The 27,377-nt window shown below is 40.2% G+C and overlaps 1 protein-coding gene across 2 annotated transcripts in view; it reads right to left on the bottom strand.

Moving 5' to 3' along the window:
- LOC310743392 (uncharacterized protein) overlaps nt 1–27,377 on the bottom strand; it is a 105,259-nt gene that overhangs the window by 35,448 nt on the left and 42,434 nt on the right. For both annotated transcript variants that reach the window (XR_014538989.1, XM_083573606.1), the window contains 3 exons: nt 3,994–4,202; nt 2,691–2,801; nt 1,879–2,011 (listed from right to left, as the gene is read on the bottom strand). The gene's annotated coding sequence lies outside the window, so the exon portion shown is untranslated. The remainder of the gene's footprint in view (nt 1–1,878; nt 2,012–2,690; nt 2,802–3,993; nt 4,203–27,377) is intronic.

Raw genomic sequence — 27,377 nt, 5'->3', positions numbered from 1 at the left:
TTAATTTCCCCATAATTGTACAATTCCCCAAGCTTCCACTTAAAAAAAAAAAAAGTAAAACGACACTATTCACAGTCAAAAAGAAATGAAAGAAAATTAAAGAAATGAAAAAAACCCTGCAATTTAAAACTCCCATTGTTGGTGAAGAAGAACTAGTTAACCAGCTATGCTATGCCACAATGAACATGAAGCAGTTTGTGTCAGACACTCCAATGAGGAAGTTTCTAGTTAAAGGCGCAGTAGTGACTCTGAAAAGCCTCAAGAAAATTTCTGCTTGTCCACACTGGAGAGAGTGGTAGTGGGTTTTTGTCTGCTTGTTTTGCATGCAAATTAGTTGGGGAGCTTTGCATCCTGTCTTATGTATACACACTAACACCTGCAGACTAGATTCACCACACTAGCTACAGGATGCAAAAAGAGTTAATTTGGGAGGAATCTACACACATATAAAAACCATTCTGAAAATGCTTTTTTTGAAAAAGTGTTTTTTTTTAAAATACAGTGAATTTTCCATAAGACTCACCATCGCCATCTAGTGTCATATTGTATATTGCACTTAAAGCACACTTAAAATGTTTTATTTGCAGCTGTATAGCCAAGTCCCAAGGAGAACTATGAAAAGTTGCTTCCTCTATACTATCCTGCTGGTCAGGTGCAATATGGCAGATCCATATGTAAAATGATGCTAGCAAGATTCTTGAGGTGTCAGTATGGAATATAGGAGGATGTGGAGAAACATGCTTCAAGGAAGCACACACAAAAACCAGTTTGAGAATTACTAGCATACAGCACAATTGTATGCATGTCTAGACAGAAGTAGAGTTGCTGTGTGGTAAGTAAATATAGGATTACAACCTCAACTCATCTTGTTTTTTCCTATGTAATAGCAGGTGAACTGATAATAATAATAATAATAATAATAATAATAATAATAATAATAATAATAATAATACCAGAAGGGATTCAGCAGTCAAATTCTGCATTATAATGCTTAAAACATATGTACCCCAAATATGTGTTTTATTTCCATACTCTTAAACCACTGATTTCTATTACATAATGAGCCTATTTTTCACTCTGCTTTTAGTTTAATTTTTCTACAAAAAAAAGAGAAGATTTTATAATGAACTTGAAATTATGGCATTTCATCAACATTTTGGACATTAGTAAAGTGAATATTCCATATTTCCTTTCCATGCCATTTTATGATTTTTTCTTTAATCCGTGGGAAGTGCTAAATCAAAATCCCAAAATGACTCATGAAAGTTTATGAGAAGAAATGAACGCTGATGCCTGCAAATATAATAAACAAGCTAACAAACAAATACATTGAACATAAATATTGCAAAGAAACTTCAATTTCATAAGGAATGAAGCTAGGAATTCCAAAATATTGCACCAGTTCAATTAGAATGCAGTAATGCCATATTGTCAATACCAATGTATAACCTATGCAGAATCACAGAAAGATAACACAAGTGATTACAAACATTAGTTCAAAGATGTGTAAACCTATTGAAACCAATGGAACTATTCTGTTTAATCCAACTGAATATCACCAGTGGTATATGACTGCTAGCAAGGACTATTCCAAAAGTTTATTATAAAGCTATCCTAAAATTCTTTTCCTTAACCTGGGAAAGTATGTAGATGTTATTTTTAGGCCTCTGTGAATTAATGGACTCAACATGTTCCATAATAGTTTGTCAGCTTTAAAAGCAGACTTTCATACTTCGTACAAGTTAAACTCTTGAAACATTTTCTATGCTAGGCTGCAACATTAACAAATTAATTACCAGTGTTAATCAACTTGCAAGAACACAGTCTAATTAAACTTGATATTAAGAGATATTAAACAGATAATGTTTACTGTCCTACCTGTCTCATCCCAGGCTCACGCTTACTTCTGAAATTCCTTTGAACAATATTCTTCTCTGAATTCTGGAAAGCGATTTTGCCATTTGAACAGCTTTGTCCAAACTAAATCATGTTCCTTTTTACTAGCGTCTATCTTCTCAATGACATAGGGGAGGAGGAAAAAAGAAAATTAAAAGGTTTTTAAAAACTTGAATGATAACCTTTTTTTTTTCTCTGTTTGCATTTAAATTGGACTGAATACTTTAGCACTAGGTTTTAATTTCTGAAGGGTTAATCACCCGAGCAAAGGTCCATCAAGCTTTAATCTCCAATAAAAATTGCTGTAGCCTGAGTCACCTGGGAGACATTTATTATATTCTTATTTCAGTGCAAAAGAATGCATCGCTAATCTTCTAGCCCTTTATATTAGCACATTTGCTATTAACATATTTCTCAAAATTATTAGTTCCTCTGAAACTATTACAAGCAGTTCATTGCTACATATCCCAGGAATTAATCCTGTTAAAAGCCAGACACATCTGCTGTGACATTGCTTTAGCATTTCCTCCTGTAATCCATATAGACATTTGGTTCTCCAGCTGAGTTCTAACAATGCCCTAAGTCTCAATTACATGAATTATTATGGGAGTGCTGATTAAAACAACAATATACTTGTTCTAGTAGCATAATCTTTCCTTCTGTATGAAATTTGCATCACTAATCTGATTTTTTTACTTCTATATTTACACCATTCTTTGTTTCCAAGAAAAGTATTGAGTTTTTAAAAACCAGTGGTGAACAATAAAAATGCCAGGCAAGGTTAACATTTTTACCTATAACTGATGATGTGGAAAGCACATTTCAGATCAAGAAATAGTATTTCAGTTCAGAACAATATCCTGAGTAAAGGAAGAATATCAGCCGCCACTGCTGTTTTTCTTCTTCTAGGAATTAAAAAATAAATCACTAAATTTGACCAGACAGTATAAATTACCAATATGAAATACTTACTGAATCATCCTTAAAAGTCTTAGTGAATATACAATGGGATCAATAATGTTTTAATATATTATACAATCTGCAAATGACAGACATACTGTAACGGGGGGGGGGGGGGAGCCCAGTGTGAAATAGAATATTTTCAGAGATATTTCTGTGATCAGAATGACAACCCACCACAATAGCTACTGCATATTCACTTAAGCTGCAGTAGAAACTATTTTCAAATTTTGTTTAAATGTACAATTTCTTCTATAATTCTCAACAAGTCAAGAAAATATCCCTTTTTATGCCATGGGCTTTATTAAATGAAAATAGTGGTAAAGTATGTAGGCTTTATATACAATGTTTTCTTATTTCAAGTTTTCATGTCCTGTTTCATAAATCCAGTAGTGTTTCCTTTGTCTTTATTTTTCAATAATTTCCCATTATTTCTCTTTCTTTCTTTTGTTTTTTTGTTGTTTTGTTTTGCAGAGCGCATACACAGAACCATCAATGTCAATATTCAGAGTCATATGTTAGCTTGGCAATAGCAACATGTACTCTGGGGACAACTATGTGAGCAAATACCGCTCACAAAGAAGGAAGAAAATACAACTGCAAAGAAGAAAGAGATCTGCAAAGCAATTTTTTACCCATAAAACACATAAATATTTCAAATAAAGAACTGTGATATGTGATTATTTCTTAAACGGTTTGAGGTATTTGGAGTCAAGATTGTTAACCATGTATTGTTACCTCTATATGCATAAGGAGATACATAAACGTGTATATTTTAACAACATTCCTTAGCATAATACCAGGAGGTCTAGGCTATGCATCATACATTTAAAGATATATGCAGGCAAAAAGAGGAAAAACCTTAGAGAACCTATTAGCAGCTAGAAAAAGAGGGAGGGGGACACTGAACCATAGCAGCAATTACCACATTCACAGCTGATTTAAATAATGTTTGGCACAATAATTAACAAAGGCAGGATATTTAAAACTTGTTATGCAGATAATAAACAAAGATAAAGAAACATCAAATATTAATGTAGGTACCCCATGACATCCTGAAATGAAAATCCATGCTTTCTTAGACTGCACAAAAGGAAAATGAAGAGCGGAAATGCAATTGTGAAAAAACAGACATACCATTAGCCATTCAGGTACGGTGCTTCTCATTCCAGCCACATAGTTCTGCAGCTCCATTAGTCCAAAAGTCGACTCTGCCACGCTTGTGATCTTTGTGGGCGACAATGGCATCATACTGCTGGCAATTTTTTTCGATTAAACTTCTCAGACACGGTAGCAACTTTGTTAATTATGATATTAGGCAGCTGGCGGGCACGATCAATCATCCACTATAAGAAAGCCAGACAACGAGACATCTAATCATTGCAACCAGAGCAGATAAATTTTGTTCCTTTCTTATACGTGTCAGAGATTCTATCCCTCCTGACCCCTCTACACTGCCATCGACTGTCAAATTTAGATTCAGCAAGCTCCCGGCTTTTCTTTATCCCTGCCTTAGATCTGAAAGTCCTGGTTATCAGGAAGACAAGCGTCAGCAGCTGTCTCAGAGCAGGAAGGCAATCAGGTGAATAGTACTTATTATCTTTCATTGCTTTCTGAGGAATGACAAGATTGATTTGGGACCAAGAGCACATCCATATCTCAAGAACTGTTACCGGGGCTTCAAGTTCAGACAGTGGTGCATATGTAAACCTGCACTGAGGGACATCAGTGCTAACCTTATTAATAATACATACTTAAAATTTAGGAGATTAGGTAGAACCCTTGAACATTAAGACAATTCCCTTTTAACCATGACACTAGGTATTCCCTTTGCTCCCCCCCCCCCCCGCTCCCAAAATGAGCAGTCCAACTCTGCCCAGAGGGCTGTGTTTTACAGTTGGGTAGTCTTAATTGGGCCCACAGAAGCAGTTGGCTTTCATTAAAGTCTTCTCTGTAGGCACCTTCCATCTTAACTAGTCTGACAGCCTATGGACTCCAACAAGTGGAACAGGCACCTAAATTCTACCGTAATCTTGTTACAGGAAGGCTCCCTTCTAAATAAATGTAAGTTAAGTGATAGTTAACATTTCACTGTCACTCTTGAAAAATACTAAATACATCAATTTAAAACAGCGGACCAAAAAAAATTGGATAACTATGGGAAATGGTTGAATCCTTACTGCAAGACGTGTCATGAAAATAAAATAACTATTCAGCAGATTCTGGGTCATTTAAATTCAAGAACAAAAAAATAATAATAAGCATGTGCAACATAAAGAAACTTTTGTTATCACCCAATATCACAGTTTGATAGAAAACAGCATGCTGAGAGTTACATTTCAAAAATTGGATATAAGTGCTTTCCCTGACTAGGATGATTTTACAGAGCAATGCAAAATTTATCTCACTTTTTCAAGTACTATTAGCACTTGTAGAGGAGTTACAGTAAACACACACTGTGATACTCCACTCTGACTAGTCATTGCTAGCAGCGATCATTCATATCTCGGAATCAAAATATTCTTTCTGTAAGCCTTTCATGCCTGGTCCTGCAAGCTATGTTGCTGCACTTTAAGGATTATGAGGCAAGCAATTTACTTGGTTCTTTCTAAAGTTGTCATAAAAAGTATGCAACCCATCTCTATTCTTGAGGCGAAAGTCAAAACACTTGTGGAAATTGGTTATGACCTGCATTTTGCCTTGCATTTAAAATGCCAGGAGAAAACTAGTTCAACCATGCAAGTATAAAATTCTACTATTTTTAGAACATCCTTTTTATTTATTTAAAATGTTTCTAGACTTATTTTTCTAAAAATCCAAGGAAGCTTACATCTGGAGCATTTAGATATAAACACACACACAATCCCAAGTTGACCTACACCCTTCATTTTCCAAACTAAAGTAATAATGACCCAGCTGCAAAAGTTTTGAAACAGCTGTTGTGCAAAATTACCCTCCCCCAACCCGGTTTTGTCTTACAATTTGCAATATAAATAATATGTGTACATACAATGCAACATGAACTAATATGTTTGGTGACTGTTTCAGAATTAAAGTGGTTAAGGGGCTGAAACGACCTAGAAAACCCTCAAAATGAATGGAAATTTAAGGAAATGCTTCCAAAACCTTAAAAAAGTTGAAATTCAAAACTATAACGTAGGAGATGAAGAAAGACAATAAAGGGAAAGGAACAAGTACAGAGAGAGAGAGAGAGAAAGGAAGTCTTTAAAGAGGGAAGCTCCAAAATTACACAGGAGACCAATCATGCTGCTGTAGAACCATACAAGCAGTTTTCCTGGAATGAAAAGTTTCACCCCTAGATTGCCAAAGAGAATGGGAGCAAGAGAGAGAGCTGTCCAAAGAAATGTAGCAATGATGGAGGGAAAGAATCTACAGATACCAGATGCCTATTTTTCCCCATTAGCACGGCATTGCACCTGAAAGCATGGTGTCTTTTTCCAGGGCTCATTATGAAATCACTGCATAGAGCGAGTGTCATATTTATGGAAACAAATATGTAACTCAAGCCGAGTAAATTCTCAGGTATCTGAATGGCTTGGGGAACATCCAATAGATCCAGATAATCTATTATTGTCTGTCTCGAGAGACAATGGAGTGCCCCTCCGAGGGTGAAGTCAAACCGCTGCATTAGCGGCACCAAAGTGACTACAGGCCAGATAAATAAAAGTGCTACACACACAAATTCAACAGCAGAGTTATATTAGGATAGCTAACAATGTTGGCTACACAGGAGCCAGTGGGCCTTACTTCCTAGTACAAATGTTTAGGAGTGCAGCCTCTTATTGTGTGTGTACCTAGGGCATGAGAGCAATCCTAACTGGGTCTGGCATGGGGTGTCATGCAGCATATGCAATCAAATCACTTCCCTTGGGTTGGCTTTGAATCCAGCAGATCCATTGCCAGTCCTGCTGTGCTCTACCCAACCTCTGTAATGACCCTTTTTTCAACCTTACAAGAGCTATTGCTGGTGGGACCACCACCAAGGGGAGTGTGCACTGGCCTGCGCTTTCAGTGGCTGCACTGGGGTTCTCCACAACACTGGAGTCCCCCACTCCATGGAGCCCAGAAGAGGAACACCACAACTTCCTAACACCTGCCAGCAGGGTATGGGTTAGAATCGTCATAGTCATTTCTTTGTACATAAAAAGTAGCATGGTTCCTTTTTAAGGTTCTGCACCCTTTCCCACTGCCTTTCAGGGAAGAAGTTCTCACGTGTTTCTGATTGATGGAGACAGATAGGTATTAATTTGCTCTGCTATTTGTCATTTATTGCTACAGTTCAGCGCCAACATCCACCCTGGCTCATAAAGATAGTAACAGCCAAGGAACCAGTGAACCCTGTGAAGTCTTCAGGATTAAGAAGAACTCACTAGGAATCATCTTTGTTGAAATAGTGTGATCCTTTCAAAAACAACTGAAATTCCTATTAATTCCTACCTGCCTCAACCAGCCATCTTATGAAAATAAATGATATGCTCATGGCAGGGAAGAAGTCCTTGAGTAAGAAATAAGCTATATAGTCATGTGTATGGCATTATCTCTCCAGAGCTTTGTATATGTATGTTTCAAGAACCCTCTTACTCCATATCTTCCTCTATAACATAGAGATGTAAGGTTGGCATAGCAGTCTAAGTTTTGCAGTTAAGTGTGTTATGGACGATCTCATTTATTACCCAAAAACAGAAAGGAACTGCAATAGTCTATTGTATATGGGATAAATTTAGCACATTACACCTGGCCTCTGGATTTTTCATATACTTTACCAGCAGCATCTGGGGAAGGGAAGGTGGACCTGCCCTTCCGACACCAGTATCAATGCAAGGTATCTGAATGGGGGTGAAACAGGGTGGTTGTGATGTCAAGTTGCACCAGCAGAAGCATCAGATTGGCTCCACTGGTGCACCTTCACAATCCCAACCTGCCACCCCACCCCACCTTGGTAAAGGTAAAGGGACCCCTGACCATTAGGTCCAGTCGTGGCCAACTCTGGGGTTGCGGCGCTCATCTCGCTTTATTGGCCGACAGCTTCCGGGTCATGTGGCCAGCATGACTAAGCCGAACCAGAACTTCTGGCGAACCAGAGCAGCACACGGAAACACCGTTTACCTTCCCGCCAGAGCGGTACCTATTAATCCACTTGCACTTTGACCTGCTTTCGAACTGCTAGGTTGGCAGGAGAAGGGACCGAGCAATGGGAGCTCACCCCATCATGGGGATTCGAACCGCCAACCTTCTGATCGGCAAGTCCTAGGCTCTGTGGTTTAACCCACAGTGCCACCCACGTCCCACCAAATCTGCCACTAATGCACTCTCAATACACATTCATTTTTAAACAGTAAGTAAGCTATCAGGAATATTGTACCTGAAGCAAACAAATTCAAGTATTTTAGAATTTGTAATCTAAGTCCTAGACAACTATCTATATGGGCGTAGGAGAAGTTTGCATATAGTCACATGCACAGTTATTGGCTCATCTGTTTCAGTATTGTCTAAGCTAATATGCAGCAATCCTTCAGGGTTTCAGGCAGGGGTCTTCCCTAGTCCTATCTGGAAGGTACATGAAGGAAGGTAGAAATATCTTTCCTAGACCTGAAGCTCTAAGGCGAGCTCGAAAAACAAGTCTGGAAAATTTGCTAGAGGGTTTGTAAAAGTCTTCCTGAAATTTACTGGATCATTGTAGACCTACTCTTCTAAAATACACTGAATCCTAATATTGCGCCAAATGTAAAGACCAATATTGGCCAATCAATGAAATTAAAGTACTTTGGAAGCCGATCCAATCTCCATCTTCTTGGAGGCAGATTGCTACCTCCGTCAACATACTACTGTGCCAGAAAAATACAACTGCACTGCATTTCAGTTCCTAAATAAGAGGGCAGTTTCCTAGGATATTTAATAAGTATCACAATAATACATAATAGCAAATAAAGTAACATAAACTGCAGTCCTGTGTCCACTTGCCTGAGTGTAATTCCTGTTGAACTCAATGGGGTTTACTTCTGAACAGGCAGGTATAGGATGGCACTGCTAAATGTCTATTTAATTCTATTATATTCCTCCCTCCCTCTCAATAGGCAGAAGTTATCCCATGTTTATGGGAGACTATATAATGATATAGTCATTCTCTTGATAATGACCACATGAAATGTCTACAAGAATTTGTCCGGGGTTTTGTTGTTGTTGTTTTTTAGATGGTTCCTCATCTCATTTAAAGATTTGACTTGTGTTAAATGTTCCTCCCAATTAAGCATACATTTCTTCGGCCATCTTGTGCATCCTTAAATTACATATACAAAACAGCTGTCATATTCAAATGAGGCCGCATCAAGTTCAATGCACGTAAGAAGGGAACGCAAAGAAATAGGAGAGCAAAGTAAAAGAAATATACATGATGAATTCATGTGGAAAAAATAAAGCTGGAGTTGGGAAGATCGTGCATTAGGATGAAAGATGAAACAGATGCAACACACAGCAAAGATCAAAGAGCTCCATCAATTCATTCTGAAAGTCAAAATCCAGCTGAGCATTGGAGCCCTGCACACATAATAAGGAAGGTTGACTAAAACATAAGGATTAAACAGATGAGCTGTCTCCCGTGGATGTACAGCACAGAGACCCTGCTGAGCCACTTGTAAAGACACTTTGGAATAGTACACCTGCTATTCTGCAGTCAAACCCACAGGAAGTCAGGCTGCAAGGGAAAATAGCCACTTATGTACTAAAGAGCCATTTTCATGGAAAGCGTTAGTGTCCTGAATAAGTACGTTCTTTTTAAATGAAATGGTAAAATTCAGAAAATTATTGTTTAATGATGTGATTCCCCCCACCCCTGATCTGGTATAAGAAACTGTTCAGCATAGAAAGGAAATAGCAAAAAACAACAACAAATTGATCGTATTCAAATGCACTTGGCATTCATCTCATTTGCTCATTATTACAAAATATACCACACATGATATTTTCTAGGCAAATGATGATCTGATACAATCCAGCTATGCAGTAGTGCAGCATCAAGCATTCAAGGCATGTCCAATCGACAGAGCTTTTCAAACAATGATTAAAAATAATAATAATCTAGTCCTCAACACAGCAACTAGCTTTTGAAGAGGGCACTAACAGTCAGTATACATATTCCTACATGCACACATATGGACAGCTAGCATGATAACTGCTTCACCTGCCAGTGTCTCCCTAAATCCCTCTTGCCTGTGGGTTGGCAAATAGAAAAGAAAAGCAGGAAGGTACCAAAGGTAGGAGGCACAGCTGAAAGTCTCCAGGTACACAGATGTGTGTTGACTGAGACCCACATGTTTTACCAAATGCAGAGGCGTCTTCAGGGACGCTCTTAGGCACAACCAACTTGACTCTTGGTGGTCTCCAACTCTGTTGTGGAAGAGAATCTGGCTCAGTAAACACACTTCTGTACAACCTGCAGGCTTCTTCTTCTTCTTCCATAATGGATCTTAAAGTAACGTACACAGGGTGCCAAGCAGACCCTAATCCAGATACTGACCAACCCATGGCATGCTTAGCTCTAGTAAAATGGTTGCATTGCTTACTTTCAGACCGTTCATGTACATCATATATTGGTCTTTTCCAATATGTGTCCTCCCACTTTTTTAAGAAAAAAAAAGGGAAATGCACATTGCAATTGGATCTCTTACACAAGCAGAATTGTCCATTTCCTTAAGTATAGGACCATCGGTTTGCCCTCAGCACCAGGGACTGGGGAACCCCTGTGGGTTCAGGAGACATTTGACTCAGATCTCAGATCTACAAGCCACATTTCGTATGAAACAACATGTGAAAAGCTTGGTAAATTAGTCCAAAAGCCCATCAAGTTCAGCACCGTTCCCACTGTGGCCAACAAGATGTCCCAGGGGAGCCCATGAGCAGCACCTGAGCACACCACTTTCATCACCCATGATTCCTAGCAGCTAGCATTCACAGGTATACTACATCTGACAGTGGAAGTAGAATATAGTCACTGTGGCTTAAAGCCATGGATAGTCTTACCTCCCATGGATTTGTCTAATCCTCTTTTAAAGTCATTCAGGTTGGTGACCATCACTGTATCTTTTGAGAGCAAATTCCAGTTTTAACCATGCACTGTGTGAAGTAGTATTTTATTTTCTCAGTCCCGAATCTTGCAAAATCAGCTTCATCGGATAACTCCAAGGTCTAATATTATGAGAAGACATTTTCCCTTCCACCCACTTTTTCCACACCACGTACATCACACACCTCTATTGTGTCCCTCTTACTTGCCTTTTCTTTAAACTAAAAAGCCCCAAATGTAGTAACCTTTACTCCATCACCTTGATCACATCAGATTTGTATACAGTCATATCTCGGGTTACAGACGCTTCAGGTTGCGCTTTTTTGGGTTGCACACCACGCCAAACCCGGAAGTACTGGAACGGGTTGCTTCCGGGTTTCAGTGCATGTGCAGAAGTGCTAAATTGCACTTTGCGCATGTGCAGAGGTGCTGAATTGCAACCCATGCGTGCACAGACGTGGCGCTGCGGGTTGTGAACACTGTGGGTTGCGAACATGTCTCCCTCACGGATCACATTTGCAACCCGAACATCCACTGTAATGGCATTATGATATTGACACTATATTCATGGCAATGAGACATCCAATGTGTCATTTATTTGTATCTAATATTTGCGGACTAGTTATTATAACCATCTAGTGTGGATTTGATTTGAATTATTTGTTTTGCTGGTGCATTCTGAAACATGGTTTCATCTGAGGCCAAATTGGCAGTATATATGGTTTTCTCAGTAGCTTTTATCAACAGGTTTAAATGCTTGCACTCCAATCCAGCAAGGACTGGTGTATGAATCACCTTTTAGATTGTCTTATGTGTTTCTGTGATAAAGTTCTGTGCTCAGGTCTGCATTCATAGCCCCCCCTCTTACTCAATGGAGGCTTAAGGTGTAGATGGATCACCTGTTTAGGGCAGGCCTGCACCCAGGTCTCCCTTCTGTTCTCCAGTCCAATTAGATAATTTGTGCTGTCAAATCTGACCACACTGACCAACTGTTCAGTGGCTGAATATGAGGATCTTTGGAGACAGGCCACTGTCTTTAAACTAATTAAAATCCTTACACATTACTGTGGATGTTTTACTTGCATATTTTTGGCATCCGCAATAAGGCATTCAATTAAAAATAGCTACATATACATTACACTAGCAGAAGGTTGGTAAAAGGCCATCAAAACTACACTTTTTCAGAAAGCCGGGATGTAAATGACATTGTTGTTCTATTGCTTAAACTCATTCAAAGCTACCTCCTATGGTATCCATTCAAACTTAATCCTTGCAAATAAATAATTCAGCAGAAACTATTATTTCTGTAGTTGCAACAGAGACCATAGTTATTCCAGCTGGTAGCATAATCAAAACACTGCTCCAGTTTTCATTAGCAGGATTCTAAAGTATGGCAGTTTATAAGCAAGCAGTTTTTAAATGGGCATTGTATCAGGAAGGAAAAAAGACAGGCAACCCTGTTATATTCATTAGGTTATTAAGAGAAGCAGGAAAAGGAAAAGGAAATGAAATTTAACAGAAAATGAAACAAAGGCAACAAGTTATGACTTATCGAAGCAATGTAGCAAGTCTGTCACACAGCGTGTACCAGCCTTGTGCAAACATTGGGCTCCCAGTGACATCCTTCAGGAGATGAAAACTGGGGTGGGATCTCAGATGTGCCCAACATTATATAAATAGGTCCACCCCTTGGTAATATGCTGCCCTGTGTGAGGCCAACATTTGATGCCCTTCTCCCAGCCCTCACAGCATTGGCTTAAGTCAGTCTTTGGGAAAGAGGTGCAGGGCTCTGGCATGGCCCATGGCTTTGGGGAGGAGGGAAGAGGACTCTGGGACCCTGTCAGAGCCCTCACACCTCCTTCCCAAAGCTGGGCAAGTGCTTACTGGGCTTTGAGAAGCTGCCCTCCTAGACTCGTGCTGCCCTAAATCCACCTCTGGCATCATCTGCGAGCTGGGCAACTGGCAAACATGTTTCACCCAGTTTGATCCTTCCCCTCCCAATAGGAGTGGAGGTATCCTGCACATGGGCTGAATTGTGCACAAATTCTCTACTCATATGTGATGCTGGGCCTTCATGTAAAGTAAAGTTACTCCTGCCCGTTAGGTCCAGTCACAGACGACTCTGGAGCTGAATGCTCATCTCGCTCTATCAGCCAAGGGAGCCAGCGTTTGTCCGGGTCATGTGGCCAGCATGACTAAGCCGCTTCTGGTAAATTTCCCAGTCAGTCCCACTTTCTCATTTTTCCAAGCTTAAGTTCGTTTCCCCACGTTTCCATGTCAATATGTGATTTTCTTTAAATCTTCATGAAAATTCATCAGCATTTTTGTGTGAATGTTTCCTAATACACATGTTGTAAGCCGTTTTGCCTAATGCAAACATTTTTTTCAAAGCAACATTCCCTAATATAATACATTTTGTTTGCTACTTTCACTAACACATGCATTCACTAACACTTTACCCTAGCCTATGTGTTTTTGTAGACATTACTTAGCTGAAGAACTGCATGGCAAAATTCAAAGTGTGGATTTTGAATCATATATTTCAGAAGTGTGGCTTTTGTAAGTTTGCCCTTAAATGTAAACCGTCTATATATACTTAAGACCCAGACCCGAGCCTAGAGTCCACCCTGAGAATGACATTAGCCAATCTCAGTATGTATTTGCTTTGTAATTTTGCTGATTACATTTGTGCATTATTGTTAATTCCTTTATATTGTTACATGCACACCACTTATTTCTTAAGTGGCTGTTCCTTTTGCAAGGACTGACCAACAGATATGTAAACTGAGGCAAGATTTAACCCTGCATTCCCAGTAGTAAGTTCCTCTCTTACATTTTCTTTCACACCAAGATAGCCACAACTGCCTCTGTTAGGCTGTGTGAGAGATATAGCGAGTGTTATGTGCAATCACATCTTTTAGCTGTCAGGACAATCTCTTTATGGATCTGTATACAGCAGATATATTTGATTTCCAGGTTATCTACTGCTTGCAGATACAAGCACTTTGATTGTTTACCATGAGGGAGTAATTGGTACCAGCTAAATAACTCCAGAGAGACTGATTTGAGAGCCCTCCACCTATTACAAGAATCAGGTACTTGATCATTCAGTCACTATGCAGCCAAAATTCCAATGCATCAAACAAAGCATAAATAAATGAAGGAGCGAATGACTACAACAACATTTTAACATGCAATCACAAACATTAATTAGCTGTAATTATATTCACAGAAACTTGATTTATATTTACAAAACAAAAATGAAACTAAATACTCGGCAATTTGCAGAATGAGGAAGCTTTTTCAAATGTAGCTTCCAAACGCTGACATCAAACATATTAAGCAGTTTCACGTGGAAAATGTGGCATGAATAGGTTCAGTAAAAACTTATTTTGAAAAACAACACACACACCAAATTTCACATAAAATGCAAGAAAATGGATCTTAGGGTTGGTGAGATGTGAAAATTTGACAGCATGTGTCTCAGAAATCATTTAAACCCTCACTATTTCCCTCAGCTTTTAAAACAACAACAACAAAGGAATAAATTTCAACCATTTGCATAGACCTCTAAGGCCACTTCCAAGGCTGACATGCATCTTTCCGCAAATGGGGGTGTGTGTGTGAAGTAGCTTAACATTTAAAGAATTGAGTAGATTAACAGGTGAAGGAGGAATTCCTCTCCAGCCCACAATCCCACCCCTAGCCTTGCCCCCATATCTCATTTTTCTGCTGTCAGGGCCCATGGAGCTCTGCTAGGGTCACTGAAAAAGAATGATCACCCTCAGTTGCTCCATGGGGAAGTCATGTTTCCCCACATACAGGTGGAATATCTGTTTTAGCTATTTTTAAAATACAGCAGCACCTCAGCTTACATTACCCTTGGGTAACGTAAACTTCAGGTTGTGAAAGCGGCAAACCCAGAAGTGTTTCGCCATGTGCACATGTGCAGAAATGCTCTACCGCGCCGCACACATGCGCAGAAGTGGTCCCTCTGGTTGCGAAAACCTCGGGATCTGACCAGAGCACCGGAACAGATCCCGTCCCCAACCAAAGATACCACTGTACTAATTTAAATATGCATTTTCAAATTGCCTCAATCCACACTGGGACTTTACAATGAAGGCTGGGTAAGAAATCTAATAAATGGAAAGCTGGGCCATAAGTAACAAAATTAATTTCAATGGGGACAAATGTAAATTTCTACACTTAGGTAAGAAGAACCAGATGCACAAATATAAGATGGGGAAACACCTGGATTGCCATTAGTAGATGTGAAAAGGACCTAGGGGCCTTAGTAGACCATAAGCTTAACATGAGTCAACAGTGTGATGCAACAGCAAAAAAGCTAATGCTATTCTAGGCTGCATTGATAAAGTGCCCTGATTAAGAGAAGCAATAGTCCTGCTCTATTCTGCCTTGGTCAGACCACACCTGGGTTCTGTACACCACAATTTAAGGAGGATGTTGACAAGCTGGAATATATGCAGAGGAAAGCAACCAAGATGACCAGAGGTCTGGAAACCAAACCTTCTAAGTAATGGTTGAAGGAGCTGGGTATGTTTAGCCTGAAAAAGAGGAGACTGACAGGAGATACAACAGCCATCTTTAATTATCTCAAGGGCTGTCACATGGAAGATGGAGCAAGCGTGTTTTCGCCTGCTCTGGAAGGCAGGACCCAAAACAAAGGATTCAAGTTACAAGAAGGAAGATTCCGACTAAACATCAGGAAGCACTTTCTGACAGGAAGAGCTGTTCAACAGTGGAACAGACTCTCACAAGAGGTGATGGACTCTCCTTCCTTTGAGGTTTTTCAGCAGAGTGTGGATGGCCATCTGTCATGGATGCTTTAGCTGATATTCCTACATTGCAGAGGGTTGTACTAGAAACCCCCAGGGTCCCTTCCAACTCTATGATTCTTTGATGATGACGATGATGTGTATTGGGTTCTGGAACTCCCAGGGGGCACAGCAGCCTATTTTAACACATGCAAAAAGAGCAGTGCACACTACCCACTCCAGATGGCTGCTATCTGTAATAAAAGAAAAAGAGAGAGAGTTAGCAGCCCTGGGCCAACTCGTCACAAAATCAGGTAGCCATCTAGATTCGGAAGTGGACCAACCCTCAAGCCACACATTAGCCTGAAAGCTGCAGATCAGGTGAGTCTGCTTTGGAAGTCATATTTTCTGAATTCCTACCCATCCCTACATGGATGGGCCACCAACATATCTAGTTAGTCCTGAGTAAACATGCCCAGGATTGGGCTTCAAACTGAATTGATTAGTTTATAATTGCTGCTACTAGTAAATTGTTGTATATTTGGGGTTCCAGCATCTCTAAGAAAAGACACCTTTCTCTGCTACTTATTACAGTAGCAGTTGCTCTTTGTCTCCTCTTGAATATTTTTCCAGACTGTATATATGAGCTCTCAAGGTTTCTGCTCAGAATTTTTAAAATAAAAATATTCTAAAAACAAACTTATAAAGCATTTGATTTTTTTTAATTCTTCCAAGTAAACGTTGCTGTTACAACAAATTGTAACAAGCATAGTTGGACTATAAATTATGTTGCACAAGGCTCTTTGAAGAAAATGTACTTATATATTTAAGTTATTTCCTTCCAGAATTTGCTCATTTTGGTCCCTGCAAAGGGCACTAGTTTTAACTTACTTTCAGTGGAACTACCACAGAGCAAGTTCAACTTAAGCCTAAAGGCTCCTATTTAAATTTTATTTCCATTGAGTTTTGTTCCTATGGTTATAAAATTGCTGGATGGTTATCCTGTTGTTAAAACAAATCATAATTTATCCCAATGTTTTAGAACTCAGAGATGAACTGGTTCACTGTACCTAAAATGTCAACACTACTATCTCTACTTTTTCTACTTTTCCATAAATCGTGTCCTCCATCATGGAGGGCACGTGTTGCAGTGAGATCACCTAAACTGCCTCCCTGTTGTGGGGCGGGAACATTTGGATAGCCACAACACCCCATTGGTTGCCCTTCGGTTGCTGGGGCAGAAATTTGGCCTGTTGGGTCGTCTATTAGCTACCAAGGGGCTATTTAAGCTGCTGCACATTGCTGGGAGCTTTCTCTTTCTTGCGACATGCATCGGATCACCCGCCTTCCCACCCTATATTTAGGGCTGTTCTTTGGCCTTGCTATGCCTGTTTGGAGGTCATCCCCTGTTCTGGAGCAGGGGCCTGGTAGGAATTTTGCCATTTGGCTATTTAGCTGGTGCCACTTGGTTTTTGCCTACCATGTAGCAAACTTCGTAAGGTTGGTGGTTAGGCATTGGTTCAGTGTTTTGTGGAGGGGAAGTGGTTGGCTGTGCCTGCCCCTCCATCGCTGCTGCTAGGGAATTCCATTAAAGGAATCCAGGGGGTTGCCTTGCTTTTGTACAAACCCTGTCAAGGGACTAGGGCCACGCCAGAGCCCCTGGGAGCATCTGGGGTGAGCTGTGAGGTCGAAGCCAGCTTCTCGTTCCCCCAGGATGCTTTCCCTTACTGACATATGGTGGTGCCCAATGTCAGTCCTGTTCCTGCCACTGTGCAGGTTCAGGTAGTCTGGAACCAATGCCTAAGCAACCACTCACATGCTGTAATCAGTAAAGTTGTGGCCAAAATTAATGCCAAAAACCTTAAACTAAGTTCTGCGTCTATTGTGTCTTTATTTTGAGGGTGGTTTGGGGGGTCTTCACATGCAACTGTCAATGAGTAACATTTCAGTTATTCATTTAGAGATTATTTCAGGGATCAGGAATGTGTGGCCCTCCAGCTGTCATTGAGCTACAACTACCATCAACCTCTATCAGGTTCGACATGCTATCAAATGTCTTGCAAGTCAGAGGACTGAGTCCAAGTTCCTAACTGGCTCATAACAGGCCTCTTGAGATCTTATCCAAAGCACTTGCACCAACTGGCAGGTCCAACTTTTTATTCTTAGCCCATTTGCCTTGAAACTATCCATGACACAGAGCACCTTTCATTGTAGTTGGCAACTGCACTATGGATTAAATAGGGGGCTAGTAAAACAAATATACCACTCCCTGTGCACTGCAACAAGCTCTTCATCCAAGCTTAAGTAAAACAAAACAAAAAAACAAACCACCTGCCTACAGACAAGGTGTGGTTACCAAGGGTGCATTGCATGATCATTTTTTCACAGTAGTGTAAAAAAGGAGATTCTAATGAAAGATCTCCCTTAGCATAATATGCTGCAGGCTACTACCCTGGTATTTTGGAATTAAGAGTTAGCAACTGAAAAGCTCACAATCTCTTTTAGTATGAAAAATTTATTTTATTTTCTTACAATAGTGGTTGGGCAGTAGTGGTTGGGCAAAAAAGATGGGAAAAGAGATGTTCCGGTTATAGCACACCGAAAACTTGCAGCTGCTTTCAACAACAAATCACGATAAAAGGATGCCTTTAACATTAAATGTTACTTTTGCATCAACTTACTCAACATTTAATTTATTATCAGACGCATGAGGTCTTATTACCCGGGAGAGAAAGGGTTCTATTCTTGGTGTCCACATGTCATTGATAAATAGACTCGCACGCAAGTTTTGTGCAGAGAGTTTGTTGTGTTGATTAAAGAAGGCCTCTACAAAGCTACCCATGGAAATTGAGCCAAGAAAATGTATCATTTTACTGTACTTTTCAAAAGAAAGATGATAAAGCATGTCAATTGGCTTTTGATAAATAGTAACAATAAACCATAGGGTACAATAGTCTGACTGATTTCTCCAGGACTTAAAAACTTGAAATAGTTGCAGTATACATTATGCCCTGTTCCGTGCCCAGTAAATGCGGGACGCCTTTGTCCAGTGGCACTGTAGCCCATAGATTGCAGCAAAATACTGGGCAAGGTTTTGCCCAGTATTTTCCCAGTGTGATGTGCTCATAGGAAAAAGCTGTCCCATGAGCCCTTGCTGAAGAGGGGAGGGGAAAGCTTGTATAAGGCTGGTTCCTCTGGAGCTCACAGCCATTTTGCTTTGAGAGCTTCCTGCCCACCAACCCTCGGGTTAGAGCCTTCACTGAGCAATTTTGAGTCGCATGTTACAGGATTTTTTTCTCTCTCAACCTGATTGGCACTTGGTTGGGTTTTTTCCGCCTTTCCCTCAGTGAAATTAAGGCTTTCCTTTGTTAGGCAGAAGAACATTGTATGAGGGCAGAAATGGCATTGGACAGGATAAACATAGTATGGGGGGCCATAAGGGGCCTATGGGGAGGACTGACCATGGCAACCTCAAGCATGGCTTCGGTATCTGCCTGGTTGGAATCTGCACCCTGGTCCCTCAGTGAGAACTTGCTTGCTTGGCTTGTACCACAAGGTTCAACATGGGCCAACTCCTGTCGTACAGGTTTGGAGCAATCCAAACCCAGTGGCTCCATTCCATCAACATGGGGCTTGTGGAATGATGAACTGATCCTGGACCCAATGCCATGCCAACCCTTCCACTGCCTGCTGGTGTCAAAAACAATTTGGCCTAATTTTATCCCATCACCGTTGTATAGTCTGGTTATTTTGCTGCTCTCATGGATCACATAATGCGCCTGCCTGGGCAAATAGTGACAAACCTATATATACAACCACATATACACACAACACAGAACCAGAGCCAATTCTAACTTCCTGGTGTGAGCACCTATACAAGAAGTGCATTTGTTCTTAGATGTATCAGCTTGTAAACTTTACAGATATATATACCTTTAAAATGGTTTTCCCAGTAGTGGTGTATGGAAGTGAGAGCTGGACCACAAAGAAGGCTGATCGCCAAAGAATTGATGTTTTTGAATTATGGTGCTGGAGGAGACCCTTGAGAGTCCCATGGACTGCAAGAAGATCAAACGTATCCATTCTTAAGGAAATCAGCCCTGAATGGAAGGACAGATCGTGAAGCTGAGGCTCCAATACTTTGGCCACCTCATGAGAAGAGAAGACTCCCTGGAAAAGACCCTGATGTTGGGAAAGATAGAGGGCACAAGGAGAAGGGGACGACAGAGGACGAGATGGTTGGACAGTGTTCTCGAAGCTACAAACACGAGTCTGAGCAAACTGAGGGAGGCAGTGGAAGACAGGAGTGCCTGGCGTGCTCTGGTCCATGGGGTCACGAAGAGTCGGACACGACTAAACGACTAAACAACAACAACATACCTTTAAAATACCATATGTGAAGCAGCCCTTAGGCCAGCCTCACTTTGGGTGAGACCTAGAATTTCTAAATGATAGTCCTATTGTAAATCAAGTGATTAGACAATATGCGCCTTGAGTAGGACAAAGAGTCATGTTCATGTTTCAAGTTACAAGAAAGGAGATTCTGTCTAAACATCAGGGAGAACTTTCTGACAGTAAGAGCTGTTCCACAGTGGAACAGTCTCCCTCAGGAAGTTGTGGCCTCTTTCCTTGGAGGTTTTTTAAGCCGAGGTTGGATGGCCATCTGTCATGAGTGCTTTAGTTGAGATTCCTGCATTGTAGGGGGTTGGACTAGATGACCATTGGGGTCCCTAGTCCTATGAGTCTATGATTCCAAGTTCTTTGGAGCTGTGCACAAAACCTCAGATGAGCACCTTTGGGTTGCGACCCTCCATGCTGATATTAAGACTTGTTTTGGATTCTGGAAAGGGAACATTTTTAAATGTTTTTGATGTTTTTTATTGTTCAGATTTATGTTTTATTGCACACACACACACACGACGTAATGGTATATAAATATTTTTTGTAATAATGTTGCACCCTGTTAAGCCAAATTTGACTGGTTAACATCCAGCAACCTACAGTCTGGTTCTTGCACATCTTGCCTAGTGCATAAATATTGTATGTACAGAAGTCCATCTGCTACTCTCCAGCAAAGAAAAAGTAAATCTGTCTTTCCTTGAGAGTAGCAGAGGAATTCCAGGGGAACAGCTAGCCATACACAGAACTGGAGGATAGGATTCTCTAACTGCAATTCATGTTGTCCGTGTGTGTAAGTATGCATGCACACATGAATATGGGATATGCAGAGAGATACATAATTTCACTTTATACATCTAAATACACCGTTACCTTGAAAAGTCCATTGTGCAAAAAGTACACCCAGCACTTTTAAAACATCAAATTGTTCAAAACTCAAGCTTAAGCCACACTACATTTAAATTTGAACAAAAAAACCCTGTTATTTTCCACAAGTTTTTAATCACTAGTAATTTTAAGCACATTTAAATTTACTTCACAATTCAGTAACAACCATGCATCTACTGTAGCTAGAATGCTTCAACTTTATCATCAGCCCGTGAATTCATTAATTTCTTTATTAATCCAAATGATTTTCTTCAATTTTTATACGCCCCGAGGCTGTCTCACTAAGATCAACTCCCTCTGTGTTCCATAAAATTGTAATCAATCTCTATTATAGTCATGAAAATGGTATTTGTCACTTTGCTGAGAAAAAAATAATCAATATGTCTTCTAGGGCAGAACAGGCATTTAATACGTCGAATTGATGCCTGTTAGAGAAATTTAGCTTGCCAGCAGCTTGAGACAAGCTAATAGAAACCCAAGAAATTTGTTGATGGTTGGCAGATGAATATACAGACATGCTTGAAAAATTAATATTGGGGCATTGAGAATGGACTGTCATTTCATATGCTGAAGAGAAAATGGATTTAGACGAGCAAATCCCAATGGAAATCCTTTCCTTTTAAAAAGATAAATCCAGAAAAAGGCTACACACAAAAAGGCATACGTGCTCATATCATCCTTTTAGGATGGTCCGTGTTTTATAAAATGAAAGATTCTTCTCTATATCTATTCTAATGCTTTGTCCTGTATCTCTGGTATTGTTAAGTCTGCTGTAAAAGTTCTTTTTTAAAAATCACCCATATGATGGCAAAATATGAAATATTACTTCATTTACCAAAGGTTTAATGCTATTTTGGGTTCCCCGAGGATGGTGGGTTTATGTGAAATAATGTTTTGTTCTGGCTGAATATTAATCTGACACATTTCTTCTCTCTGTCAGATAACAGCAATTATTTCTATTGTGTTCTATACTGGAAGTCATCCTTCATTCCATAATCAAGTTTCAAGTGTGTGTGTGTGTGTGTGTATAGGCATATCAAAGCTTCATTTGTTAAGTACATGTGGGCAGGCAGTGCCTTTGAGCAGTGAGGTCTGGAGGTGCACTTCAGAATCCTATTCCACTTTCATGTGTAAGAGTTATTAAACACAGAGAAAATATCATTGGCAGGGGCCTGGGTAGCCTTTTGAGGTGTTCCAACTCTGCGCTGGAAAGTAAGTGGAAACCATTGTATAGAAGCTCATGTTGATGGAGCTACTGGAAGCTGCGGATAATATCCAATTCTGGATCCACAATAGCACTTACATTACTTCAGAACTGCAGTTGGTGGTGTAATGGAAGGGGGATGTGAAGGAACACACAGGCACAGCTTGCCTAGAAGAACAGAAAGGCAACAATAGCCTCGAAGCAGCAGTGTCACTTCTGCTTACCAGGAAGACGGAGGTAAGAGATGGCAGGGAAATCACATTTGTGCAGATCCACCACTGAAACTGATGTGGTGCCCTCACCTGCGTATCTGTGCAGTCCCAGCTTGCCCTTTCCTCATAAACCACAGAGCTGCTGCTGCTGGGAAGCTGTTGCTGTGCCCCTGCCCCACTGAGCAAGCCACTCCTGGAATCTCATTTCTGGGACCATTTTCAGAGCAGGAGCAACATCATCATCTGCTGGACCTAGGGTAACTTACAGCCAGTCCTTGTTCCAGCAGGCAATGACAACGCTTTGAGGTCCTTTTCTTTCATGGGTTTTCAACGTCATGCTAGCAATTCAAATGGGACCTCTTCTTTGCAATGTTGTTGGCATGTCTAATTAAAAGCTAGGTGTAATATTTCAGCTGACTGAATACCTTTTTTAAAGGCTTAATGTGCTTTTCGAGTTTAGCCCATGCAGTTAGAAGTAAGCACCACTGAGTTCAATGAAGCTTACCACTAGGCAATGATACACAGGACTGTAGACATGCTACAGAAAAGTTTAGGTGACAATCCTAACCTCATTTGCCAAGAGGTAAGTCCCTCATAATTTAACAGGACTTACTTCAGAGGAGTCATGGTTAGGATTGTGCATTTATGCTGCTAAAAGTCTTATTGAAAGACTAGTCATTCCTCCTTCATATGCTCTCCACATTTGTGGATTCTCCAAAAACTCATGATTTGCTCCTGCACCTCAAAACTTATCACTACAGTGGAACCTTGGTTTTTGAACATAATCCGTTCCAGAAGACCATCCGACTTCTGAAACGTTCGAAAACTGAAAGCGGAAACCTCAATACAATAGGGAAACTCAAAACGGAAGCCACATGGCACGTTTGGCTTCCGGAAATCATTCAAAAACCGAAGCAGTTACTTCCGAGTTTTTGGCGTTGAAAAGCGGAAATGTGTGTTACAGATGCTTCAGGTTACAGACGCTTCAGGTTACAGACTCCGCTAACCCAGAAATAGTACCTCGGGTTAAGAACTTTGCTTCAGGATGAGAACAGAAATCGCACGGCAGCGGCAGCAGGAGGCCCCATTAGCTAAAGTGGTGCCTTAGGTTAAGAACAGTTTCAGGTTAAGAACAGACCTCCAGAACGAATTAAGTTCTTAACCCGAGGTACCAATATATATGTAAAATTAGATACAGAATGGGATTCAGAACTATAGGCAATGGATAAACAAAAATGGCATTATTCTCTAGGAAGTTGCTTGAACAAAAGCTATGAAAATGAATCAAAGAGATGTGGAAGACTATGGTTTCCATTCGTTTCCAGAAGTATAGCAAAGGAAAATATTCCTGGTACATTGTACCTCTTCAGACTCTGATATTTTTACATTGTAAAAATTGAAAAGTCAAACTAAACAGAAATCTTGCAACAGTAGCATATTCCCTTCCCTCTCTGATGCAAAATGCATAGTTCTGGTGTGCAAATGAGTGTTTCGCATTTTATTCTACCACGGCCTGGGCTGTTTGCAAGAATTACAGAATTTAGCAATGCATTACATTGTCAACATTCATTGCTATTCTCTGCATGAGAGGAAACATTTGTAATTCAAACAAGAACAGCCAAAGTATTATTACAGATAAAGTGTTACTGGAGGTAGCTGGAAATATCAGTTTTCTCATCAATGTTGTCATATGTTATGTGCAGGTATCTGGTTTGGAAAAGGGCACATCTGTGATACACTTCATGAGATTGAAACAGTTGTGTTCACTTATCATCTTTTTTCTTCATTTTTTTTTTTACCCTAAACAGAAATCCTGCCCACAAAATTGACATTTGGAAGATTTGCATATATCACTGCTTCTATTTTAAACCCTAAGCCATTCTCCCACTCCCGCCACCCTATTCAGTTGTGTACATAAGAGATGTAATAGAGGCATTAAGTATTAATATTTTTATAATCAGTATGCTCAGTCCTAAGGGAAATATTCCCATCGATTTTTCTTTGGCTTTCATGTGATAATTTGCAAACTTCCCCATAAGCACATTTTACCTGTTTTAAAGCACAAATTCAACAGAGGGGAGGAGAAGAGGTAGACGGAACTACAACGTCAAGAGTCTACTGACATAAATTTGATATAAATGTGATAATTCCATGAAGATGAAAACAAGATATGGCTTAGCTGGCCTTCCTATCCTTTCGAAGATGTCATCTCTCTCGTACGCACACTTCAAATATCTGCTTCTTTATTGTGTTTAATGCAGGGAGGTTGGCTTCCCTATCACTTCTTAAAGTTGAAAGAAATATTGGACTGTTAATTAGAATACTGCAATGTGAAATCAAGTCACGGCTGCCATTTCAAGACTTGCTGGAGAATGTGAACTAAAAGTCTACTCTTTCCTTTTGCCAGTCAATTTGCTGCTATGGCATCAGCTCCTGCCTAACTTGCTCCTTCAGTAATCTCAGCCATTTGCATCACAAGTTGTAGATGGCACAGACTCCTCGTTCTCTCTCTTCATACGCCCAGGAAGATAGCCTGGACTTGCAACCTTCACTTCTCCAACTCAAAGTCAAGGACATTTAAACTGCATCTGCCCACATCTGTTCCTTAATATATAAAGCCTTGAACAAACTCAGGAGCAGGTTATGCGAAAGGCTACTTGCCCCTGTATCGACATGTAGGTTTACTTAGATCATCAGGGGAAATGTTACTTGCGACACCACACCCTACAGAATATCACAGGGCAGTGACACAAAATCAGGCACTTTCAGCCATTGCCCCTGCATTCTGAATTGCCCTACCCTCTGCCATACATGAAACATCAATCCTCGGATGCTTCAGTTCTCTTAGAAAGAAATATATATTTGCCTAATCTTTCCTTGATTCATCAGGTCAGACCCTGTTATTACTGAGTTCCTCTTTGCATATGTGTTTCTAACATTGTTTTACTGGTTTGTTATGTTGTGTGTCTATTTTTATGATACTGTTTTCTTGTTTCTATGTTGTATTTTCGCACACTGTTTAGAAGGTTTTAAACGCAGCCTCAGGTCCAGCATTACCATAAGAGGCCCAGTCTTGGAACCACCGCCATTTTACTTTTCCCTCTAGGACACTGTGAAAAATAAAAATGGCAGGCTTCAATGGATGTTAGTGGCATGATGGGAAATTTATTAGCAATGGCTCCCAACCCTACTGCTGGGGGAAGCTCACAGAAGCATTGCTGCCCCTGTGGTCATTCAGTACGCCCAGCCAAACCCCACTATCACCAGGGAAGCCAATGGCATAGGAGAGGGGCCCCCAGAGGAGACTTCAGGAAGGGCACCCTCCAACCTGAAGCTGACCAGACTATGCTAACAGTGCTGTATACCAAGAATAAAGAGAAGGTGGGTCAGGCTCTATTGATACATCTGTGGTTGAATTGCAGTGGATCAGCCAGCATTTTTGACTCTTAGCTGTCTAGTAATAACCACTTCTTAAAAGCCTTTTTCTTTGCCAAATTCAACTCCTGAAATTAACAAAGCTGGGAGGAGCGAATGAAATGAAGAGTGGATTTTCGTGTGAAAGGGTTGTCTTTGATTTTCAATAACTTTTTAAAATAAGAAAAAGTATCAATAGACGGCAGATTCCAGTGCTTATATAAATCAGCTCTGCCTAATTATTTCCAGGGAACACAAGAAGGATCTTCATTTAATCCCCAGTGTGTTATTGAGCAGGCAGAGCCTGCCCATTGGCGATAGCAAGTTTTGATTGCCAGCAAAGGGCTTGGCTTTAAACATAGCCTATAAATTAATGAAACACTCCAATCCCTATAGAATTCCTTGGGCCATGAAGTTCCTGCTTCGTTTTATAATTGGTGAAATATTCTGCTGTCCATACACAGACAAAAGCTTAGCAAGCAGAAATAAAAAAAAGTGACCACCGAAAATAGTATTTTCACTGAAAACATAAAATGAACACTGGAAACAAATTTTCCGTCAAAGTTTCTCCGGTACTGGTAGAAATTGTAAATCGGTTCATTACAAAACTTATCTTGCAAACATGTGTGAGCTGCTCACAGCCTGCTTCAGAATGGATCTAATTTTGGAGAATGGATGGATCCAACTAAGTTGGAGTGGACCCAACGAAACCAACAGACTTAAGTTAAGCCCACGGATTTCAATGGGTGAGCATGGCTTAGTTGAATGCCATTCATAGCTCATGGCCGCATGAGATAAAGCTTTGTCAGTGGCTGCAGCAATGCTGAGAAATGCATTGCTACTTGAAGCATAGGCTGTGGCCCTCTCTCTGGCTGCCTTTTGCCAGCTGGTAAATACATTTTTAATCCACATGGTAAGTATCCTATTGTTTTATATAACAGTTGTGTTTTTATCTGGTGATCTTTGCCTTTGATGCAGCTTACTGTATTTTAACTGTTTTTATATGACAGTGTGATTTTAAATTGTTGCAAGCTGCCCCAAGTACTGCACCCGTGGGACTGAAATGAGTGCATAAATAAATCTGGGCCTGATTCAAATGAAGCCTAAATAAATAAATAAATTTAAATGTGGACTCTACCCAAACTGGGCTTGTCACCTTTCCTGGGCCATTTTGGAACTAGACCCAAGCTTTTGAGAAGCCGAGACTTAATCTTAGAGGTTTCTAGGCAGTTTCTAGGTTTTTGACACACCACCCTCTCCTATTCTGAGGTTGGGTACCATCACTATTATCTTGCAAGAGAAATGCTCAACTGTTGAATTATAGCCAATTTCTTTGGCACTATTTGCCACTTTCCCTATAATGCCCTGAATAAATACCCAAGTGCTCTTTGAAGATAGCTTTGCATCATGAAGATACACATAACAGATGTATATCAGAACTTCAGTAACATGGTCCATATTCAAGTCTTCATGTGGCAACACAGAGATTTTAATGGATGAGAGTTAAGCACATGTGTGAGTCTGACTGAACTGAATGGGGCTGCAAG

The sequence above is a fragment of the Podarcis filfolensis genome (assembly GCF_964270895.1).
Source record: "Podarcis filfolensis genome assembly, chromosome: 10".
Taxonomy (NCBI): Eukaryota; Metazoa; Chordata; class Lepidosauria; order Squamata; family Lacertidae; genus Podarcis; species Podarcis filfolensis.
The sequence above is the reverse complement of the archived record's forward strand: the minus strand, read 5'-3'. Positions and strand labels throughout refer to the sequence as shown.